This window comes from Panthera onca, chromosome B4 (assembly GCF_046562875.1).
Source record: "Panthera onca isolate mPanOnc1 chromosome B4, mPanOnc1 haplotype 2, whole genome shotgun sequence".
In the NCBI taxonomy this organism is placed as follows: domain Eukaryota; kingdom Metazoa; phylum Chordata; class Mammalia; order Carnivora; family Felidae; genus Panthera; species Panthera onca.
In genome coordinates this window covers 124,981,526-125,003,578 of record NC_138345.1, presented here as the reverse complement: position 1 = coordinate 125,003,578, position 22,053 = coordinate 124,981,526, and the positions used below count along the sequence as shown (strand labels likewise).

The window sequence follows — 22,053 nt, the reverse complement described above, 5'->3', positions numbered from 1 at the left end:
GAATTGGGTGAGTTTGTGACTGACATTATTATAAAAAATCCAGGTCTTTTCCATTTCTCTGCTCTGTGTCTTCAGTGTTCCCTTCTTCTTCGGTTTAGGAAATGACTTCACTCCTATGTGCCAGATCCAGATGTAACATCTGGATATGACAATTTCCAGAGGCAAAATGAGTCTATCTCTTCTTTTTTCTCTTGTAAACCCCCTCCTCCATCATTGCATTGTTTCAGACCTGGGTCACATTCCCAACTCTACCCCAACCACTGGCAAATGGGTTACGGAGCATGGTGAGGATTTATTCCTGAGGTTATGAGTGTGGTCAGTGTTCCCAGAAACATGTGGAAGAGGTAGACACCAAAACATAATTGAGGCTCTGGAACTTGGGGCAAGGGAAGGTAGATGGTAGGAGGGCAGCTCACATCTGCTATATTATTTAATATTAACTTGGCATTTGATGCTAAGCAACTCCTTTTAATATCCATTATCACTTGAATATGAACTCCATGAGCTCAGATATCTTTTGTATGTTTTGTTCTAGGATCTATCAAAAATACAGTGAAAGTTCCTGGCACATAGTAAATACTCAAGAAATATTTGTTGAATTAATGAAATTTGACTGCATTATTTCACCCTCATGCAAAGAGAAGTTGAGAGTGGGTATATGGATTGTCCAGTCATCTAGCTATAGAATTTCAAAAGAAAAATTTTAATTTGTATTTGCTAGATTTCATATCCAGTGTTTATTTAAATTATTTTGGCTTAGCTGCCTTATTTATTACAGAGGTATGGATAAAGTGTTCTTCAAGGCATCTTCAAGGAATAGGTATTGATTGTTACTGGAATAGTTAGGAAACTTCATGGAGAAAGTATGTACAATTTCTACATGGAGTTCTCAATGCACACCTTCATACAGATAATAGCAAGTAACTCTAGCTGGGTTCAAGTCCAAAATCCCAAATATTCATGCAATAATTATATGCATATAATCTGTATAAGAGCATAAGAAAAACATTTTTCTTATTTAAAAAAAGTTTGCTCTATTTTTAACCACTGTATTTAATAATAACCCACTGGATTTTTTTCTTATCAGTTTCTACTTTGATATGTCAACATTTGCCTTAAGTTGCAATGTAAGATTGGCTTCATGATCTGGAGTAGTGTGCCTGGGACATTTCATTCACTGGTATAGTCATCAACAGCTATTTACTGAGTACCTCACAGGCCACACAGTGTTCTAAACATGGAGAACATGGCAGGGAACAACACTGGCCAAGCGTCCATTTGTAGACTATGCCAGGTGGTGGTGAGGGTTATGAGGAAGCTCAAAACAATGGAAAGGGATAGAAGCCCAGGATGGTGAGAGAAGAAAGGGATGCTCTTTTATACACAAAGTTAGAGACAGTCTCTCAGCTAAGGTAATATTTGCACAGACTTGAATGAAGTCAGGGTGAAGAACATTCCAGAATTAAAGAACAGAAAGCACAAACCTGGAGACAGAAGAATGCCTGATGTGTCTGAGGAACAGTAAAGAAGTCAGTGAGACCAGAACAGGACAAGGAGGTGAGGTCAAGGGTCCCCAGAGCGCACTGATGAAGGTTCACAGGCTGGGCCGGCATGGCCCATGGCAGGATGGGTAGAGGAGTATGCACGTTGCCTCAAGCAGCCTCATGGAATTCCTTCCATGGGAGAGGACACACCAGCAAAGGCCATTATATGATATCCACACGCACAAATGAAGTTACTCCCAGTTCACCATCTGAGGGAAACCTTGAGGACTAGTGGCAACCAGGCTGGTCTGGGAAGTCAGAAAGGCCAGTGACAGAATCCAGGTTCTGTCATGTGCTTGCCATGACATACTTTGTCCCTGGGAAAAGTATGTAACCTCCCCGAGTCTCAGCTTTTTCATCCTAAAATATTATCATACCTACCTCATTTTGCTGTGAGGACTAAGCAAAGTAAGGCATGCAATGCGATTAAAATAGTGTCTGGCAGGGCGCCTGGGTGGCTCAGTTGGTTAAGCGTCCAACTCTTGATCTTGGCTCAGGTCGTGATCTCACAGTTCTTGAGTTCGAGCCCTGCATCAGGCTCTGTGCTGACTGCGTGGAGCCTACTTGGGATTCTCTCTCCTTCCCACTCTGTCTGCCCCTCCCCTGCTCACTCCTACGCACACATGCACACGCTCTCTCTCTCTCTCTCTCAAAATAAACAAATAAACATGAAAAAAATTTAAAACAGTGTCTGTCATATAATAGGTGTTTGTTAAAGTACACCATTTTTATTATCATCATTATTACTGCTATTATTCACTGGTATTTCCTCAGCATGGCAGATGCACTTACCAGGTGACGCTCTTCCCAAGCTAACTACTCAAAACTGAAGAGTTTCCCCAGAAACAAAAACCATTTGCACTTGCAGAAACAGTGGCAATGTCCCTTAGTGAACGTCTGGTGGCTGCAAGAGGCAGCTGAGAAGCTGGCAGCCCTTCATGTGGATGAGTAGAAGACAGCCCACCTGAGCCAGGTGGAGGGGAGAAAGAACAAAGCACCCTCTCTGACAGCCTGGGGCACTGCTGCCTGGATTCCACACCTAAAAGCTCTTTCAGGGCCCTGTCTCAGCATCCCAGGAGCAGACTGTTTTCCCTGTGTGTTCTCTGAAGAGCCAATATGACTCATCCAAACTGCACACCTGGGCCTGTGGCTTGGGCCATGGTGGAGGGCAAAGGAAGGGGAGCTGCCATAAGGCCCAGGGTGCATGCAGGAGGCCTTGGTGTAAGCAACCCCAAGACTGCAAAGCTTTCTTGCCTCCCTACGCTGCCTCCATTTGTCTTTCTTAAACCGCATCCAAGGGGTCTGACCTTATGGGGGAAGATGACTGTGCACCTGAAGGACTTGGGGTATCAGGCAGGAGGGATGGGAGGATGGGGCAGGCATAAAGATACAGAGGGATGCGGGAGGGTCACTGTTTGACAACACAGCAGGGCAACATGGAGACAGAAAAAGTCATCTCGTTCTGCTTCCTGGTCCCAGGATCTTCCTTTCTGACTGAAACAGGGCAGAGCCACATATTGTATTGCTGTTGTGCTGTACAGTTTACAAGCACATGCCTCCAGCAGTCTTTCATTAAAACCGTGCAGTGCACCAGACCCCCATGTCAGTGCCCTGGACTCTCCCCAGCCAGGACTCCTGCTTATCCCTCTTCTGGCGCCAAGCCAGCCCTGACTTCTGTTGGTTTCCTTTTAACACATTTTAATAAATATCTGAGACCCCCTGTGACAAGATGGCACAGGGCTGGCAGCAGGATGCAAAGGTAGAAAACTGAGCCGCTATGTTCACACCTCTGAGTCCAGCCTCACTCCCCATAGCTGCACTGGTACCAACACCTGTCCGCTCCCAGCCTCGCGCCATTCAGCAGGCTCCTTATGAGCCTCTGAGTTCAGCCTGAGCGCTGCCACTCACCAACTATGTGACCTCAGGAAGGAAATGTGTTCTCCTAGAGACTGTTTTCTCATCTGCAAAATGGGGATAATCCCTTTGTCCTGCCCACATCAGCATGACTATTATGAATCCTACAGACAACAGTCACAGAAGACTTTGAAGAAATTAAACATAATATAAAATTCAGATGTCAGAAAGGGTTTTAAATCCCCCAGCTGGTATGAATAGCAAGCATGGGAAGCTTTAGGCACAATGGGATGTCTCTCCCAAGGCATCAATGGTGGGGTTCTAGAAGCTCATAGAGTCCTTCTCAGCTTTATTCCAGTGTTAATTAAATTCCTTGGCCACTGGGAAGGGACTAAAAGACCATCCATAACCAAAGTGAGTAGCCCCAAACACTCACACAACTTCCTTCCTGTCTCTCCTCAAGTGACTTGTTTTTACTGGAACCCAGTTTCCTCTTCCTGTCTGGGAAACTCTGTTTACAAAGACTAGCTCTGTACAGAAAGCAAAAAAAGAAAGCTCTTTCCACCAAATGGCCTTGGGGTTTCACCAGGTTATCCTCCCTAACCTGAACCAAAATAGCTCATGATGCATCATGTATGCTTGGGGTGGGACTAGGGTGGGGGGGTCTTCCTCATATATCTTCCCAGGAGAACCCATTCTGCATGTTTGTCTGTAAAAAGCAATCTGTAGGGATGCCTCTGTAGGCAAATGAATTTGGAAAAATATTCATTTTGGGGAAACTCCATCTCCACCACACTTGTTTACAATATCTAGACTCCCTTGCAAGGCTGTCTTCTAGAGAAGATCTCCTTGTCTCACACTTCAATGCACTCCCCACTGCATCTACTCATCCAAGTCAAATTTTCTTTCACTGTGTACCACTCCACCCCAAGGTGACAAAGTCCTGGGTGTGTGACCCCAGACACAGCTTTTCAAGCTTGAGTTTCCTGACTTGTAATATGGCTAATAATGGCAGTATTAGCCTATGATGACAGAGCTCTTTGTATCTGCCCTCCCGCAAAGAAGCTATGAGGAGGAAGCTCCTACTGTCTTCATTTCACAGATGAAGACACTGAATCACATGATGGTAAGTAATTCACCCAAGGTAACACACCAGGAGTAGAGCCAGAATCAAAATACAGGCACTTTGGCCTATGGTTTTAAGCAATATTCTATACTTGTCGACCCAATTCATTGGCATGTTTTGAAGGTCAAAAGAGATAACTGGAAAATGGTAAGTATTTAATAAATATTGCTATATTATTGGATGGAAATACATGTCAAAGCACCTGTTATAGTGTCTGATTCATCACAGGCTTTCAACTTATGTTAGTTCCCTTCCCTTCATCCATCATCTCAAAGCAATGCCCCTGACCATCATCTTCCCTCAGGTAGCCCAGAATGTGCTGTTTGAAGGTTACTCCTGAGAGAGTTATAGCACTCAATAAATCTTTCCTCAAAACAGAGTCTTCTGAGTAATTGAATCATTGAGGGGGGGGGCGGGGATCTGCCATTTTCTAGCTAGTGCTTTAGCTCAAAGTTTCTCAGCCATGGGCACAAGTGTCATCAGTGCAACACAGAGTTTCTGTGATAGTTTCTAAGAAACCTTGATTTTTGGTGAGAAAGCATGTTATTTTTCATGATGGAACTCCAGAGTAATAGTCTTATCTTTACCCATTGTCTTCTCCTCTTTCACTTGATTATCAAGGATAAAGAAAGGAATTATATAATGATAAAGGGCCAGTTCTCTAGGAAGAAATAACAATCCTTAATGTGTATGCACCAAACAACACATGAGGCAAAAATTGATACGGTTGCAAAGAAAAATAGAAGAATCTACTATTACAATTCAGACTTCAACACCCTTCTATAAAAAATAGATTCCAGCAGGCAGAAAATCAGTAAAGATACAGTTGAACTCAACAGTGCCATCAGTTAATCCTCAAGCTCACATGGGACATTCACCAAAATAGACCACACTCTGAGCCATAAAACACACATTAACAAATGTAGTGAAATAGAAATCATACAATATCTGCCCTCAGCCACAGTGGAATTAAACTAGAAATCAGTAACAAATAGATAGCTAGAAAAATCCCAAAATACCTGGAGATTAAGCAATACACTTCTAAATAACACATGGGGGGTCCCAGCTCTTCAGATGAGGGATAGGCATGCTGTGCAGTTGGCCAGAACGTTATAGGCTATTGGACCTGTGGATGAGGAGGAGGAGCAGGCAGAGGAGGGCTGTCTTGATTTGGTCCCCATTGAGATGAAGGAAAAGTCTAGTCCTGGTGCTAAGATCCCAGTCACAATTATCACCGGGTATTTAGGTGCTAGGAAGACAATACTTCTGAACTATATTTAGACAGAGTAACATAGTAAAAGATTAATAGTTATTTTAAATAAACTTGAGAAAGGAAGTGCAGTGGATAAATCCTTAGCTGTCAGCCAAGGTGGAAAGTCCTACCAAGAAATGTTAGGACTTAGAAACGGTTGGTTCTGCTGTTCAGTAAAGGACGGTGGCCTTAGAGCTAATGAGAATTTGATGCAGAAGAGGGGAAATTTTGATTACATACCATTAGAGACCACTGGATTAGCAGATCCTGGTGCTGTGGCTTTTATGTTTGGGGTTGATGCTGAATTAGGGATTGATATTTATCCTGCTGAGATCATAACACTTTTGGATTCAAAATATGGATTAAAACATTTAGCAGAAGAAAAACCTGATGGCCTTATCAATGAGACTTCTAGGCAAGCTGCTTTGGCAGATATCGTTATCATTAAAAGAACAGACTTGGTTTCACAAGAGGATTTAAGCAAATTAAGAACAACCATTACATCCATAAACGGAATGGGAAAAATTTTAGAAACACAAAGATCAAGACTTGATCTCTCTAATGTATTAGATCTTCATGCCTTCAGTCTCTGTGGAGTAAGCTTGCAGAAAAAACTCCACTATGTGCCAATAACACAGTCTCACCCTGATCAGAGCATTGTTATGGTCACATTTAAGTATGAGGAAATGCAAAGGAAGAAAGTCTAAATGTATTTGTTTAGAATCTTCTGTGGGAGAAGAGTGTGAGAAGCAAAGATGGAGGTCATATGACTGAAAGGACTGATATTGATCAAACACAAACCAAAACCAGGGATCGTCTAAAATGTCCATGAGCTCTCTGATTTGGAGGAGACTCCGGTGAACAGGGACAGTGACACTGAGAGTACAAATTGATTGGTTCTTTTTTTTTTTTAAGGTTTATTTATTTTTGAAGGAGAGAGAGAGAGACAATGTGAGTGGGGGAGGGGCAGAGAGAGAGAGAGAGAGAGGCACAGAATCTGAAGCAGGCTCCAGGCTCTGAGCTGTCAGCACAGAGCCCAAGGCGGGGCTAGAACTCACAAACCGTGAGATCATGACCTGAACCGAAGTCGGATGCTCAACCGACTGAGCCACCCCGGTGCCCCTGATTGGTTCTTATTGATGGGAATTTAGACAAGGATACCCTTAAATAACTATTTATAGCTACTGTGACTGAAACATAAAAGTGGACAACACATTTCAAAGAAGATCAAGTTGGTCCATAGCACTAGAAACATTCCTTATCAAAAAGATTGGATGATAAAATTGGGAATAATTTCCTACTGCATGTGTTTCAAGCATCTATTCTTTGCATTACTTCTGTTATGAATTCTAGTATATTTTCAAATAGTGCTTATTTTATGGAATACATAAAATATGGTAAATAAGTAGTGTAAAATATTTGACATTCATACAACAAAACATAATGTCCTCTGGAAAATACATACATACATACATACATAACACATAGGTCAGAAAAGAAATCTCAAGAGAATTTAAAAATATTTTGAACTAAATAAAAATACAATGTATCAAAATTTGTCAGATGCAAAGAAAGTAGTGCTTAGAAAAGTGTTCATAGTACTGAATACATGCATTAGAAAAGAAGAAAGATCTAAAATCAATGATCTAAGCTACCATCTTAGGAAACTAGAAAAAGGAGGAAAAGAAAGAGCAGATCCAAACTATGCAGGGTTCAGTTCAGAATTCCACCTGTGTTGGCCTCCCTGAGCTCCATCCTCAACTAAGGAGGTTCCTGGGCTCTGTTTCTGTTCTGCCTCCTCTGTGTAACACCTCCTGGAACTTTTCTCCAAGAAGTAACCTGGGAAGCATTGATTTCTCCTCTCTCAGGGATCACTGTCTTGAGTTGCCAGCTACCCAGTGTCATGTACTACCAATGTTTCACAGCTTTGTCTGGTCTCTAGTTGTTTAACATGGGAGGATAAATCCAGTGTACCCATTAGTCCATAGTGACCATGCTATTTCAAAGCTCCCTTCTCACTTTCTTTGTCACACAGTTAGCAGTTGGGTTGGCCTCACTACAAACAGACTAATTTCTGTGTGAGAATCACAGTTATGAACCACACAGGGACCCAAATGTTTCGTATGGTTGGTTTCTTAGGGACCACCAACAATTCACATTTCGCATGTGTGTGGACACGTGTGGCATGGTGGCAAGCTGCAGGCTTGCCTTCTAGGTAGCAAGGCAGCCTAAACAGCTAGAGGTTACAAAATATTTTCAGGTTCTGGCCCACGGTGATCACAGCATATATATTTAGCCCTTGCATCTATTACATCAGTGGCTCCATGAGTATGTGTGTGCTTGCACACACACGTGCACGCGTGTGCATAGGTGTGGGGGTGTGCACATGCGCATATGTGCATGTTGGGACTTCAAGGTGGATGGTAGGAAGTCAATGCAAAAATTTCCACATCTTACTATTTTGTAACCTACTTTGTGCTATGTGCCACACTTGAAATACGTTATAACTTTTAATCTTCACAATTACCTTGAAAAACAAATGCAACTCTTATGCTCATTTTACAGAACTTGAGTTCAATGACAGGTTCCCCAAGGTCATGCAGTGGATCTGTGATGAAGCCAAATGTTGAGCACACAGTCATCTCTCTTCAAAGCCTTGTGTACTTTATCACCATGCTCTCCTGGCTTTTAATTTTTCACTTCCTGTACTGCCTAGAAAGATGGTCAACACATGGCTGGGCCTTAATAAATACTTTTGCATTTACTGAATCTTAAGGTATATCACTTTCAAAACTATTTTTAACATACTTGCTGTGTCCTCAGTACTTAGCTCAATCACAGTGCCTAGCACACAGTAAATGTTTAATAAATAACTTTTGTTTCAATAAACAATATTACATCTAAATAGGACATAGTGCCATGGAGTGTGACAACTCATGTTTAATGATAGATGGCATTTTTTAGCCCTACTTGCAAGCACTATTTTCCCATTTTAATATAATTTGCTTTTTTGATTTTATAAAGAAAGATAAAGCATCGCTAGCAGAAAAGAATACTTCCTGTGACCAATTCTTTCTTTTGTAACCGTAAAAGTCTAATTACTCAGTGCAAGAGGCACTAAGTTCAGTACTATCCATTTCCTTCTTGCATAGATAAGTTGTATAACAATTTTGAGAAAACAAACATCCTTGTGAGTGTTGACAAAGGTGGAACAAGGAGGAAAAAGAAGGGAAGTGAAACTTATTTTTGCTTCTCTGGTGCCCATTCACCTTCATCCTCTCAAGAGCCTTTGGATTGTTTCATGGAAAAGTAGCCCTGCCCCCTCTCAATCTACGTGTTCCTGGAGGTTCACTCCATTCTCCATCACCATGACTCCCAAGCTCCAGCACTGGGCATATGACCTCAACCTGACCTTCTGATCTATCCATACGGCATATGGCACAGTAAATTGTTCAATACCTGACTCGCTCTGTTCTATATTTTATCAGAGTTAGGCCAGCGTGACTTAATTCTGGGATCTTTAGTAAAAAATATTGGGAAATAAAAGTTTTCTCTTTTCTGGATTGGAACTTTGTAAGATATGAACCTGGAGCTGCTGACATCCATTTTGTCACACCAACATGAGCTGGCCTGAGAGTGTCACTTATGCAGAAGAAAACTATAATTTCTAATATTAACATTTAGGCCTATAGAACCAGCCTCCTTGAACCAAAATCTACTCAGAGTCATACAGGTGGCCTAACAAATTCCCTGTTATGCTCAAGCCAGTTTGAGTTTCTATCATTTATAACCCAGAAGCTCTATGGAGAAGGAGACCAAACAGCTACTGTGTTTCACTTGCCTGGTGAATACCATTTCACTTAATTGTCACAAATCCTTAGGAAGTAGGTCTTAGTCCTCTCTGTTTGATAAATAGGAAAACTAAGACCCATGGAAGTTAAGAAACTAGGCACAAACGGCTAGGAAGTACTTGAACTTGGATTCACTCCTACTCTTCCCTGGCTCTAAAATCTAGGTCCTTCCAACTACTGAATACAGCAGGAGCAAACTTCTGTGATAAATCATCCTTTCTAGTTGAGTGTTTCGAAAGAACACTAAACAAGGGAGGCAGAGTCCTGGATCTATCTTTCTTTCTTTCTTTCTTTCTTTCTTTCTTTCTTTCTTGCCTTCGGCCTGGGTCACCATACCTTTCATATGATCTTGAGCACTTTTTCTTTCTAAATCTCAGGGGCTTTTTTGTTTTTGTTTTGTTTTGTTTTTGTTTTGGTCTACAAAACCATGGGGTTTGGATTATATACTAATGATCCAAGTTCTTCCCAGCTGTAAAAATGTAAAATGTCAATTCTTGACTATTTTCCTGAAATTCCCAAGTTAGGTACTTGAGGAACCAGACATTAAAGCAAGCCAATAGGCGAAGCTTCCCTCCATGAACCTTCTCTCCTAATTTGGTCAAATGGATGAGGTATGTGTAATTAAAACTGCAAAAATAACAAGCTTCCGGCCAAGTTCTACCCTCACTTAACCATACTCTTGGGGGTTGATTTCAGGGGAGGGGAGGGGGGGCGGGGAGCGGATGTTGAACCCAGGGTGGAATTTGGCCTGATATGTGGATTCTTATAATTTCCAAATGATGTCAGTGCACTTATTTGAGAGACTGAGAAAGTGCTGAGTTTAGTCTATTCGACTCCATAAAGAAAAACTGAAAACCGCTGGGCTAGGGCCAGTGTCGACCAACGTTATAAAGCCAAGAACACTTTTGGCAGGGCAAAGTCATTCGGGGACGATAGTACCCAATTCCTGTCGATTTATGGTTGTTGTCTTTCTTTCTGATTAATAGTTTGTTCTAAGATAGGGAATACTACTCCTGTACTTGTCAGCTGGCTCAGAGAAAATGGATCTGCTAAAAAGTTTCATCGTCTGTTGATCCCAGAACCATTGAGGTTATAGAAATTTCAACAGCTGCTAAGAGGGGCCAGAGTTAAGTGCCCATTCAGAAGAGTCCATCAAGCTATTGAAAAAAAAAATCTGTCTAGTTGATGCAATTCAAAATAGAGCTTTGATTCTAATCAGACAAATAATGGCTTTGTATTCTTGTATCTTTTTGCTTTTGAGTTGGCCTCTATCATACCAAGATGGTATATGTGCAGGGGTCCCTAGAATTCCAACATTTGACCTTTATTACCCATACCTTCCTCCAGGCAGTTCCTAATATGGGAAACTATAGTGGGTGAGAGGAGAATAGGAATGACAAGGTGTGTGCAATTAAAGGCAGATGCCCTAGATTCAAATCTTGTTCACTCACAAGTGAGAAAACCTTGGGCAATTTTTTTTTTCATCTGGGGGAAAAAAATGGGATAATAATAGTACTTTATCACAGGGTCATTATAAAATGATTTACTTTATGCAAAACACTCACTGTTTGGCACATAGTACACACTTAGTAAATGTTAGCTAGTATTCCTGAAGAAGCTAGAAAACAAAACTGGAGCACCTGGGTGGCTTAGTCAGTTAAGCAGTCGACTTTTGATTTTGGCTCAGGTCATGATCTCAGGGTTGTGAGTTCGAGCCCTGCGTTGGGCTTTGCGCTCACAGCACGGAGCCTGCTTTGGATCCTGCCTCCCTCTTTTGGCCCCTATCCCACTTGCACTCTCTCTCTCCCTCTCCCCCCTCCCAAAAATAAACATTAAAAATAAAATAAAAATTTTGTAAGCTTAAAAAAAAAGGAAGCAAAACCAAATGTATCCAAGGTAAAAAAATGTTTATTGAGACCAATACCTAATATATCCAATGTAACACTCAGTTAAGACTGAGGGAAGCTTACAAACTAGTCTAATTGCCTACAAAGACCCCTCCTCCCAACTACAATTCTTAGGTATTATCACCTTCTGGCTGGGCCATATGATCCAGTGGACCAGAGTTTTCATGACAACATTCAAGAGAGCATACAAAGAAAGCAAAAGACAGGAGAAAGTAGTCAGACATTGAGAGATCTTGGCTCATCTTGGTGATGTCCCTCCTATCAAAGCAGCAGCAAGAAGTAGAAAAGAGGATAAGAAAGACAACTACTTAACATTTTAAGAAATAGTGATCATGTCCATCAGTAAATATAGCCTAGTCCATGTCCCAGAATCTGGCTAATCAGATAAGCAACTCTTCCTCATCTAGAGAATGGGGGGCGGGGGGGGTGAGAAAAGAACAAGGGCTGAGACATCTTTCCCACACCTATATTCCCCCTTGTTTCAGTGATTCTCAAAATATGGAGGGTGAACCATCCACAACCTACTCACTTGGGATGCTTGCAAAAATGCAGAATCCTGGACTATAGACAGACAGACTGCAATGGTTAACATTGCATATTAATTTGAGTGGGTCATGGGATGTCTACATATCTGCTTAAGCATTATTTCTGAGTGTGTCTGTGAGCGTGTTTCTAGAAGAGATTAACATTTGAGTCAGCACCCTCCTCAGTGTGTGTGGGCATCAACCAATCCACTGAGGAACTGAATAGAACAAAAAGGCAGAGGAAGGGGGAATTCTCTTTTTCTGTCTGACTGGAGCATCTCTCTGAGCTGGAACATCAGTTTCCTCCAAGCCTCAGACTAGGGCTTACACCATGGGCACTACTGGGTCTCAGGCTATTGGGCTACGAATGAAACTATACCACCAGCTTCCCAGGTCTCCAGCTTGTAATTTGGGGACTTCTTGGCCTCCATAATCATGTGAGCCAACTTCTCATAATGTATTTGTATCTATATCTATATCTGCCAATATATCTCTTTCCCTCTCTATATGATAGATGATCGATAGATAATAAATAGATAATATATAGATGATAGATAGATAAGGATATGTAATCTATTGATCCTGTTTTTCTGACAAACACTTACTAATACATGTATTAGAGTGGAATCTTTTAGGGTGAATCTCAGAAATCCGCATCTTACAAGTTTGCCAAGTGAACCAAAGTTGAAGAACCATTTATGTTGGGGAACCTGGGTGGCTTACTCAGTTAAGCACCTGACTCTTGGTTTCAGCTCAGGTCATGATCTCATGGTTCATGCCTGCTTGAGATTCTTTCTCTCTCTCTCTCCCCTCCCCACTGTCCCTCCTGAATTCTATAGATAGATAGATAGATAGATAGATAGATAGATAGATAGATAGATAGACTTAAAAAAAGAATCATTTATTCAGTTCACTATGAAGTCATCAAAGAGTGGAGGTGGTATTATGAAGTGTTTTTGATGAGTCCTGTTTGGGCACTGCCTGAGAGGAAGGATCTAGAAGGCCCAGCACCTCTGTAAGCCAGGGTGGAAATTACACTGGGTCAGCTGGTATGGGATCTCGTATCTATCGTGGGCTTAGCTGTTCAAGTCTGTACACATCATGGGCTTTGACTGCGTCCCTCGTTCCTCAGTTGTCAATGAATAAAAAAAGCTCTCCCTTGCTTTATTCATAGGATTCTTATGAACCTCAAATGAGCTGATGTATAAAAAAAAAACCTGCAAAACTTACACAACACAATGAATTATTTATTCCTGTGAACTCAGAAATACCCACCCTTCCCAATTTTCCTGCAGTTATGGGGAACCAGAGGTTTGTGTTTTCCCCTCAACAGGCTCTCCACAAAGATCATATTCACCAGATAATTGCAGACTTCATTTTATTCAGCTTGTAGATTCCATCATGGGATGGATGCCCATAACTAATGGGAATATACCTCACCATTTCAGTCCAAAACTTTAAAATGTCTATCTTCTCTCATTAATATCATTAAATAGTTCTTGCATTTTAACCTTACTGACCTCGCTCTTGAACTCCAGGCCTGGATTTCCAGTTGCAGCCTAGTAGCTCCCCTTGGATATGCTTTTGCATAACCCCAGAACCTCTCCGTGTCCCAGACTGAACTCGTTTTCCATCCTGAACACATTCCTCCTGCTGACTTTCTCTTTCCTATTCATGGTCTCACCATCCTCCCAGCTCCCCCAAGTGAAGAACCCAGAGTCAACATGGAGCCCTCCACATCCAATCTCTCTCCATTGGGAAAGAGTGTCTCACTCACAGGTTCTTTCTTCTCTAAGCCCACCACCACTGCCCCCCTTCTGGCCCCAATCTATCACCACATTGGCTCAGGTTCATGGCTGTGCAATAGTAAAAATGTTGTAAAGTCAAGCCTAGAGAGTCGGCTCAGAGTTGAGTCATTCTTAAATAAGTGAGCATAGCAAGAGGACAAAAGACATCAGCTGTGTTGACACATATGTGCTTGTTAGTTGACAAGACCCAGGGGAGGATTTTGGAGGTCTTTGCCCCATGGAGCCTCTGCTTTGGAACACACTGAGGGTAGTTCTAGCTGAAATTGAGAGCAATCTCTCTCCTGGGAACCCTGAGAGACACTGAATGATTTTGCTTGTTTATCTCACCATCATTATATCTTTTCCTGAAAATAAACCACATTCCATGGACAATGTTGGGGTTATATTTTTGTCCCATAGTAACCCCCTAAGGATGCAGGACAGGAAGCTGGAAGAAGCTGGTCCACAATGGAATCCCTGAGCCACTGTGATGGCCCTGGCCTGCCTCCCCGTGGACTTCTGGTTGTGTAAGATGAATAACTCCCCTGTTATTTACTGGTCAACATTGATCTTGCTTGCAACCAAATGCAATCTTGACTAAGAGTGAAAAAGATGGATCTGGAACTTGAACCATAATCTGTCTGACCCCAACACCTGTTCTCTTAACTGTTACTTTATACTGTGGCTTATCTGAGGCAAGAGCTATACAAATGGAGAAGAAATGAGATGTCCTAACATGGCCAAAGCTAGCAAGAGATACCCTACACCTGGACGGCCACTCTAAGAGGCACCATCCATAGCCAGTCACGTCCAACTTGAGTGCCATTTTCAACATGCTAGAAGATGATGTAGTCATGTCTTAGGGATGGAGTTGGAGTAAAACGCTGATTTGGTTTTCACAACTTGCTCCGGGCTATTCCTTTCCTTTGACCATCCCCCAGGCCTTCCAACCTGCACCTCTACCTCAGGAAATGTTATAAAACCAGGACCTCAATAACTGAAGGCACAGCCTCCATCAGCATTTGAACCAGATGGTCCTTCCACTCAGGGTGACAGAAAGGAATCCTCTTTGCCTTGTGTCCTAGGAAACAAGAGGCCCTCATCTAATGTGATCTGTATCTGTACCCTGTAGCCTGGCATCAAACGAGAAACATGGACGAAAATAAAAACAGAAGGTAGGCAGTTTCAGACTAATCAGAATCTTGCTTCCAGAGCATGCCTACAGGGTCTGAATGAAAGAAAATATCACAGCAGAGAAAAAAGAGGCTGAGGGGAGCTGGAGGGAGAGAGCAGCCAGCTGACTAACAGCGAAGGAATGCATCATCAGCTTTTATCAGGTTTGACATGGCATCCGTCCTCTGTAGCAGGCCCCATTCTCCAGTGTTTACATTTGTCACATCTCCTTTCCTTCCAAACAAAAGATGCTTGACAGTCTGAATGGATAATTTGTAAGGTGCCACAGCTCTTCAGTCCACCACGCATATACATTTTTGGATGGGGAGAGGGCAATTGGAGGGCAGCAGCTACATTTGGGGGGCAATGAGGCTGTGATACCCCTGAAACATGCCCAGCGCAGAAAGAACCGGGAGCCACGATCTCCATCATGCAAAATTAAACGAACAGCCCTCTCACCCACTGCAGAGGTCAGCGTGCACCAGAGCCCAGGAGGGCAAGAATGAGGCACAAAATGTGTCTGCAGGAAAAATTAGTGATTTTGACTTTCTGCCCAGACTAATAAACTTCTTTGTGTTTGCAAAATTCTCGTTTCAGCTTTGGTTGTCCCGGCCTCATCTACTGAGTGAAAAATTACTTCACATCCCTCCTCTCGGATGCTTAGAACAGTTAGAGGTTTGCCTCCATTTCTGTAATAGAACTGGAAGGAGGTGTACGGGGAGTGCAACGTGAGCACAGGGTACAAGTCTCCACTGAACCTTGCATCCTTCATTAGAGTTTTGGCCACAATCACCGGGCCTGATTAAGTATATTTCACTTTTGCAAATAACCTCAAACTGTTGATCGGCTACTTGTTTAATCAGCCTCACTATGGGAATACCAAACTTCCTCAGCTCAGCCAATCAGCATATTTATTGGAGTTATTGTTCTGAGCAGACACAAGACCTGACAGAGACAGGACCCAGGCCCTTAAGGCCTCACAGTGGAGAGAGAAAAAAAAGTGAATGCAGATTTATGTGTCAGTGCATGTGTGAATTTTTCTTGAAAATGACTCTTTTACTTGGACCCAAAGGATCTGGGATGCAGTAAAATGTTATAAGAGAGAATACTGTCTACTAAGCTCTGTAAACAACCAGGATGCTTGGGTGAAGGATTGACTCTCAATGAACATTGATTTCCTTATTTGTGAAATGGAAATGGTATGAGGATTAAATAAAATAACATATAAAATCATTTAGTGTGGTGCCTGGCACGTGGTAGGTTATCAATACAGTTTAGCTATCACAAGGAAGGAGGCAGAGAACAAGAGGAAAAAAGGCATTGGTGCAGGGAATTTTTCTAGAAGGTATCACATTTTTTGAGCCCCAGGTGTCTGGGGCTAGAGAAGTCAAGGAAGGCTACCTGGAGGTAGTGAGACAGGATTTGGCCCTCGAAGACCAAAAAGGATTCAAATTGAGAGAATCAGTGAGTGTTGGGTCAGAGCTAGTGTCAGGTAAAGGTAAGGGAAAGGATAGAAGCTAGGTTAAGGGTAAGTAAGGTTTAGTCTTAATGTTAGAGATCCAGGCTAAGGAAACAGTAATATTCTAGCACAGAGAATTAACAGAATCCAGTCCAGTAAATGGCAGCAAGAAGTGGCTAGGGCAGACAGCCTGTGTTGCCTAACAGTGGGTGATGAGTTAGAGAAAGTCATGGATCAAAACAAGTGGTTTCTCCATAGTGTTGTTAGAGTAGGCTCCCCTAGCCCACCTGCTCTTTTATGCACGTTTGTGCAAGCTAATCCAGGTCAGTGCCTGTGCTCATCAACAACAAAGGCCATACTGTTTCCATCTCAGTCTTCCCAGCAATCAGCCCCCACACCAAACACTCACCCCAAAGTCCAAGCTAAAGAACAGTCTCTTGGAACCATGGAAGGGGAAAAAGTCACTCCAAAGCAATAGCCCCTCATATTCTGCATCTATCAGCCTTCCACTCTCTTCCAGAAGACCTTGTTCCCCACTGCCCTTACCTTTGCTTTGTGATATTTTCACGCAGCGAAGAGAGGGCAAGGTGTGCCTTCTCTTCTAAATCTTTGACTTCTCCTTCTAAAACCACTTTTGAGATATAGGCTGCTCTAGTCAAAGGAATAAAGAAACAGGGATTTTTTCAAATGCAAGCTCTGCCATCTCTACAGGTATGATTTATGGTTAAGTCTTTAAACCTTTCTCTCCCACATTTTCCTCATATGTGAATCTGAGTGTGAATGATTATCAAGCTGCAGTGAATTTCAGAGAGTTACCATTTCTGGTGCTTTTCATCCATTCACCAAGATCTGTGTGTCCATTTCTTTTCTTTCTGGGGCCACTTTTCCTTCACAGTGAGTAACTTTGTTTTGAATTTCTTATAGTACATGTCTAGCAACAATGACTCTGCTCAGCTTATCTTTATCTGAAAATGTCTTTATTCTGCCTACATTATTGAAGAATATATTTGATGGATATAGAATTTGAGATTGATAGATTTTTTTTGGCACTTTAAAAATATTCTTGCACTGGCTTTTGGCGTCCATGGTTTCTGATGACAGGTGTGCAGTCATATGAAACATTTTCTCATGTACATAATGTGCCTTTTTTTTTCACTAATTTTAAGATTTCTTTTTTATCTTTTCTACTGTTTGGCTATGATGTACCCAGATACAACCCCCCCCTTTTTTAAGCTTATTTATTTATTTTGAGAGAGAGAAAGAGAGAGTAGGGGTAGCAGCAGAGAGAGAGGGAGAGAGAGAATCCCAAGTAGGCTGCCCACTATCAGTGCGGAGCCCAATGCAGGGCTCAAACCCATGAACCATGAGATCATGACCTGAGCCAAAGTCAGACACTTAACCGACTGAGCCATCCAGATGCCCCCAAATGCAATTCTCTTTGATTTTATCCTGTTTCAGTGTGCTGAGCTCCTTCCCAGAATGTTCACCGTTGCTTTCACTATTGCTTCCTTAGTGCCTAGAAAAGAGCCTGGCTCTGCACTCTGAGGCTCAGAGAAGTGTGCTTTTCCCAAGTCATGTAGCTATTGGGTTTTAGGAGTCAGAATTTAGAACTCCTCATTGACTCCCTGCTAGTGTTTCTAGAGGCCAAACTCATGTTGCATCTCTTGTATTAGTTGATGTGCTTTCTCTACACCTGTCATTTCCCGATTAGGGAGTTTGTGACATTCTCTCCATTGGTCTATTTCCTTTGGAAACAAGACCTGGTTTTAAAGTATTTAGGGCACCTGGGTGGCTCAGTCAGTTGGGCATCTGACTCTTGGTTTCAACTCAGGTCATGATCTCACAGTTTCATAAGTTTGAGCCCTGCATTGGGCTTTGCACTGACAGTGCAGAGCCTGCTTAGGATTCTCTCTCTCTCCTCCATACCCTCTGCCCCTCCTGTACTTGCACCATCTCTCTCTCTCTCTCTCTCTTTCTCTCTCTCTCAAAATAAATAAACTTCTAAAAAATGTAAAAAATAAAATAAAGTATTTAATTTGCATTGAATTAACAGTAACCTTAAAATGAGACGAGCTATCTCTCCTCTACATGGAAATATTAGATTCTGTAAAAGGGACCTAGCATGAGAGAAACTTTAGTCTAATAGAATTTTACTTTGGAAACCAGCAAATCAAAAAGTTTTAAAACTATGTTCAAATTTATTTCTTCTGTTACAAAGCGGGAAAACAAGCATGTATGGAGCCATTTTTTATTTGTATCTGAATGCACTTAATAAATACCAATTTATGCATCATGATTTACTAGATAAATCAAAGGAGCCCCACTTCTAAGTTCTTTCACATGGGAGTACCAGGTACAGAGAGGTACCAAAAGAATGAAATAGGTAATTGAAGCACACTTGTGGAATATTACATTTCTAAATCCCTCACGAGTTTTTCAAATGTACTCATATGCATAGTTTCATTTGATCTTCTGACATTTCTGTGAGGAGTGTGTGATATCTATTATTATTATTAAGCCTACATTTTACATTTAAAGCTTGAGGGAGTTATTACTAGTTAGAAGAAGACCTAAGATTTAGATTCAGATCTTGTAAACCTAAATCCTATTTCCTTAGGGTTCACCAGTCTGCTTGAAGGAGTTATACACAGACCAGGTGAAATATTTGCTCCAGCTAGGACGAGAGTTGGTAATTTGAGTATGAGATGGGGCAGTGCTATTGAATGTTCATATTTACATGAAGTGAGATGGAATTGATCAGGAATACATGAGAATGTGCAGTGTGCACATGGCATATACACATGTATACACATTCATATGCATATTTTTTATATGTGGACACATACATACATTCACATACGTGTATGTGATATACTTGGGGATTTGCATATATATGTAGTTGGGGAAATCTTAAAACATGACAATATCATAAGCTGATTGGATGAAGAAGAGATAAGTTGAACTCTGAGAGAAGAATCAAAGAGCAAAGAGGAAAAGTTAGAAGTAAAAACATGAGAAATGGTCCCAGCTGCCTGTCAGTCCATTTGACAGGAATAAACAGGGTTTTGCACTCCAGACACCATTATCTCTTCACCCACATTGACCTCTTTCCTTGATCATGGCACTCTTTCCCACTGAGCCTGGATACAGCCACAGTCCTCCTCAAAACTGCGCTCCAAGCAGCCACTGACAATAGATCAGAGATAGCACCCAAGAAGCCTTCCCAGGACTGCCTTAGGAAATCCCCACTGACTTTATTCTCAGCAATATTTTTAATTGAGCACAGTAAAGCATGAGTATCTCCCCTTTAGATTTCTTCATTCAATGAATGATTGAGTTGTCAGTTTGATTTGTTCTAAAGTTAGTTCTTCTTTCTTCAGATCTTAACTTAATTTTCACATCCCCCAAGAAGCTCCCTCACAATCCCATTTATAATATAGTGTATTTCCCATTTCTTTATCTCAATAGCTTGCTTGCTTCTTTCACAGCATTTATTTTTTTTTGGTTACTGTGTTTTCTGTCTCCCTTGCTACACTGAAACAAAGGCTATGTCTGCTGAGCTCTCCCTTGTATCTCTAGCACAGTGTGTGTGATCCAATGATTCAATGAGCACATCAGCAGATGAACAAATGAATGAATTAACTTCATGCCTGACCTCAATTGGCTCAGAGTCTAAGGGTGAGAGGCTCTCATGTGAACAGATAAATAATGTTATCAACACCGTCAACAAGCCCAAACAGCACCTGAGCAAAGTGCTGGGAGAGAACAGAGAGAGGGCACATAGAAGACTTCCCAGAGAGAGGATTCTTGAAGGGTGGGTAGAGATCAGCAAAGCAAAGAAGCAAGAAAGGATACTGAAGCTCAAAGGAAAATTGAAAATAATAGCACTGAGGGTGAATCTGAGCTTGAGTGAGGCTAAAGCAAAAGGAGGTGTCATTGGGGTAGGAATGAATGAGGCCAGCAAGGAGGCCATGGAGGCCAGGAGAGGTCACATCAACGAGGACCCCTAGCTGATAGCTTCTTCATGCATCTCTAGCCCAGCACCCACCACTCTGCCTCTCAGACTGCTTCCCTAGAAGACTGTTCATTTTTACAATGAATGTGCTTCTCTTTGGTAGACAGTTTAAGCCCAAAAATGGAATAAGATTATCTTTGTGTTTATTTTAGTCTCACTTTAAGGATTTTATCTCTAGTAAACCCACCATCATGGGTCACCATAGCAGGACATGATAGGAGGAGCCACATTGAAAAAAAATTAAGAAAAGGAAAGAAAGAAAGGCAATTATTTTCCCCAACCCCATTAAACTGTCATGAAGTTATTCCTTATTTACAAATGCAGATTCATTGCCCCAAGAGAGGAGGGCAGTGAGGTACAGGATAGTTTTGGTGTCTGGACTTTGGGGGAAAATTTTCAGGGTTTTATGAAGAATTAGCTTTCATACTAAACTTTATTAAATTCTATCCCTGAATTCTTTCCCCTTTGGAAAGGACCTCTCAGCCATTAAGCCTGGAGAACAGCCCATGTCGGATGAATTCCAAATGAAATGTAGTGAAGGGTCTGGAATCCTCTGAGCACAGACAACAGAAGTCTCATTAAATGTGTATAGACACTCTCAACAAAGCCCGCCTCACTTATAGCCTGGAGAGACTGGGGTGAGGCCTGGTCAGGGGTCTCACAGGCACACACACAAAGAAGGTAGCAAGGAGAAAGCAAACACCACTCTCCCTCATGAGAGTTTCTTTCTCCAATCGCAAAGGGAAAATCACTTGGAAATGCCAATTAGCCTCACTTCTTTTTGTCCATTTTAATTCTCTTTCCCTTATCACATCAAGATCTGTGACTGCTTAATCTCAACTCAGACTCTGGTCAAATATTAAGAGGCCAAAAGTGGTTTAAAAAAAATCTGAGGGAATCCCTGGCCTGGGACCCAAGTATTTAATTTACCTTGATGTAATAAGTAAATTGGTAATCTCTTTTAAAAAAATAAAATTGTGTCTTTGGACAAAAAGAGCAAATCCTCTCATTTTCACCCCTTTCACCCTCTCCAGGAAGCAGAAATAATTAATTCTCAGCTGCCAGCAATACAGAATATATATATTTGGGGGCCTTTTTTTGGTCCTATTTTTAACAGGAGCTTTTTCCTTAAAATATAACAAATATTACATAGCTAGTAGGTAAACCCTTATTCTCTTTGCAGACCCAACAATCTCGCACCACATAGATTCTGTGAAGTTTGATTCTAACACAAAGAACAATCTAGAAGTCATGTATAGAGGGGCAGGACTACATGTTGAGAGTTCCTTGGAGGAAAATTAGCAAGAAAATATTCATTAGCTAAATTCGTACAGAGTCCTTTGTTGATGCTTACTAAATAGTACCTATTAGGATATGTCTTCAAAGCTCACACCTGCAACTTGTTCACACCTTGATGTTTCTAGAATTGCAATATGTCTTACAATTAAAATGTTCATTTGCTTAGTGTAGTAGTACTTCTTTTGTTCCTGCAAGCTATTATTAAGTTGAAAGTGGATTTTCTTATAAGTGACACATGAATATTCAAGAAATTATTAGAAAT

The 22,053-nt window shown here is 41.5% G+C and overlaps 1 protein-coding gene and 1 pseudogene across 2 annotated transcripts in view; one reads left to right on the top strand and one right to left on the bottom strand.

The window, feature by feature from the left end:
* LOC144616792 (uncharacterized) overlaps positions 1 to 22,053 on the bottom strand; it is a 163,224-nt gene that overhangs the window by 87,284 nt on the left and 53,887 nt on the right. The gene's annotated exons all lie outside the window — the stretch shown is intronic.
* Positions 4,426 to 6,669, top strand: LOC132695269 (zinc-regulated GTPase metalloprotein activator 1A-like; annotated as a pseudogene).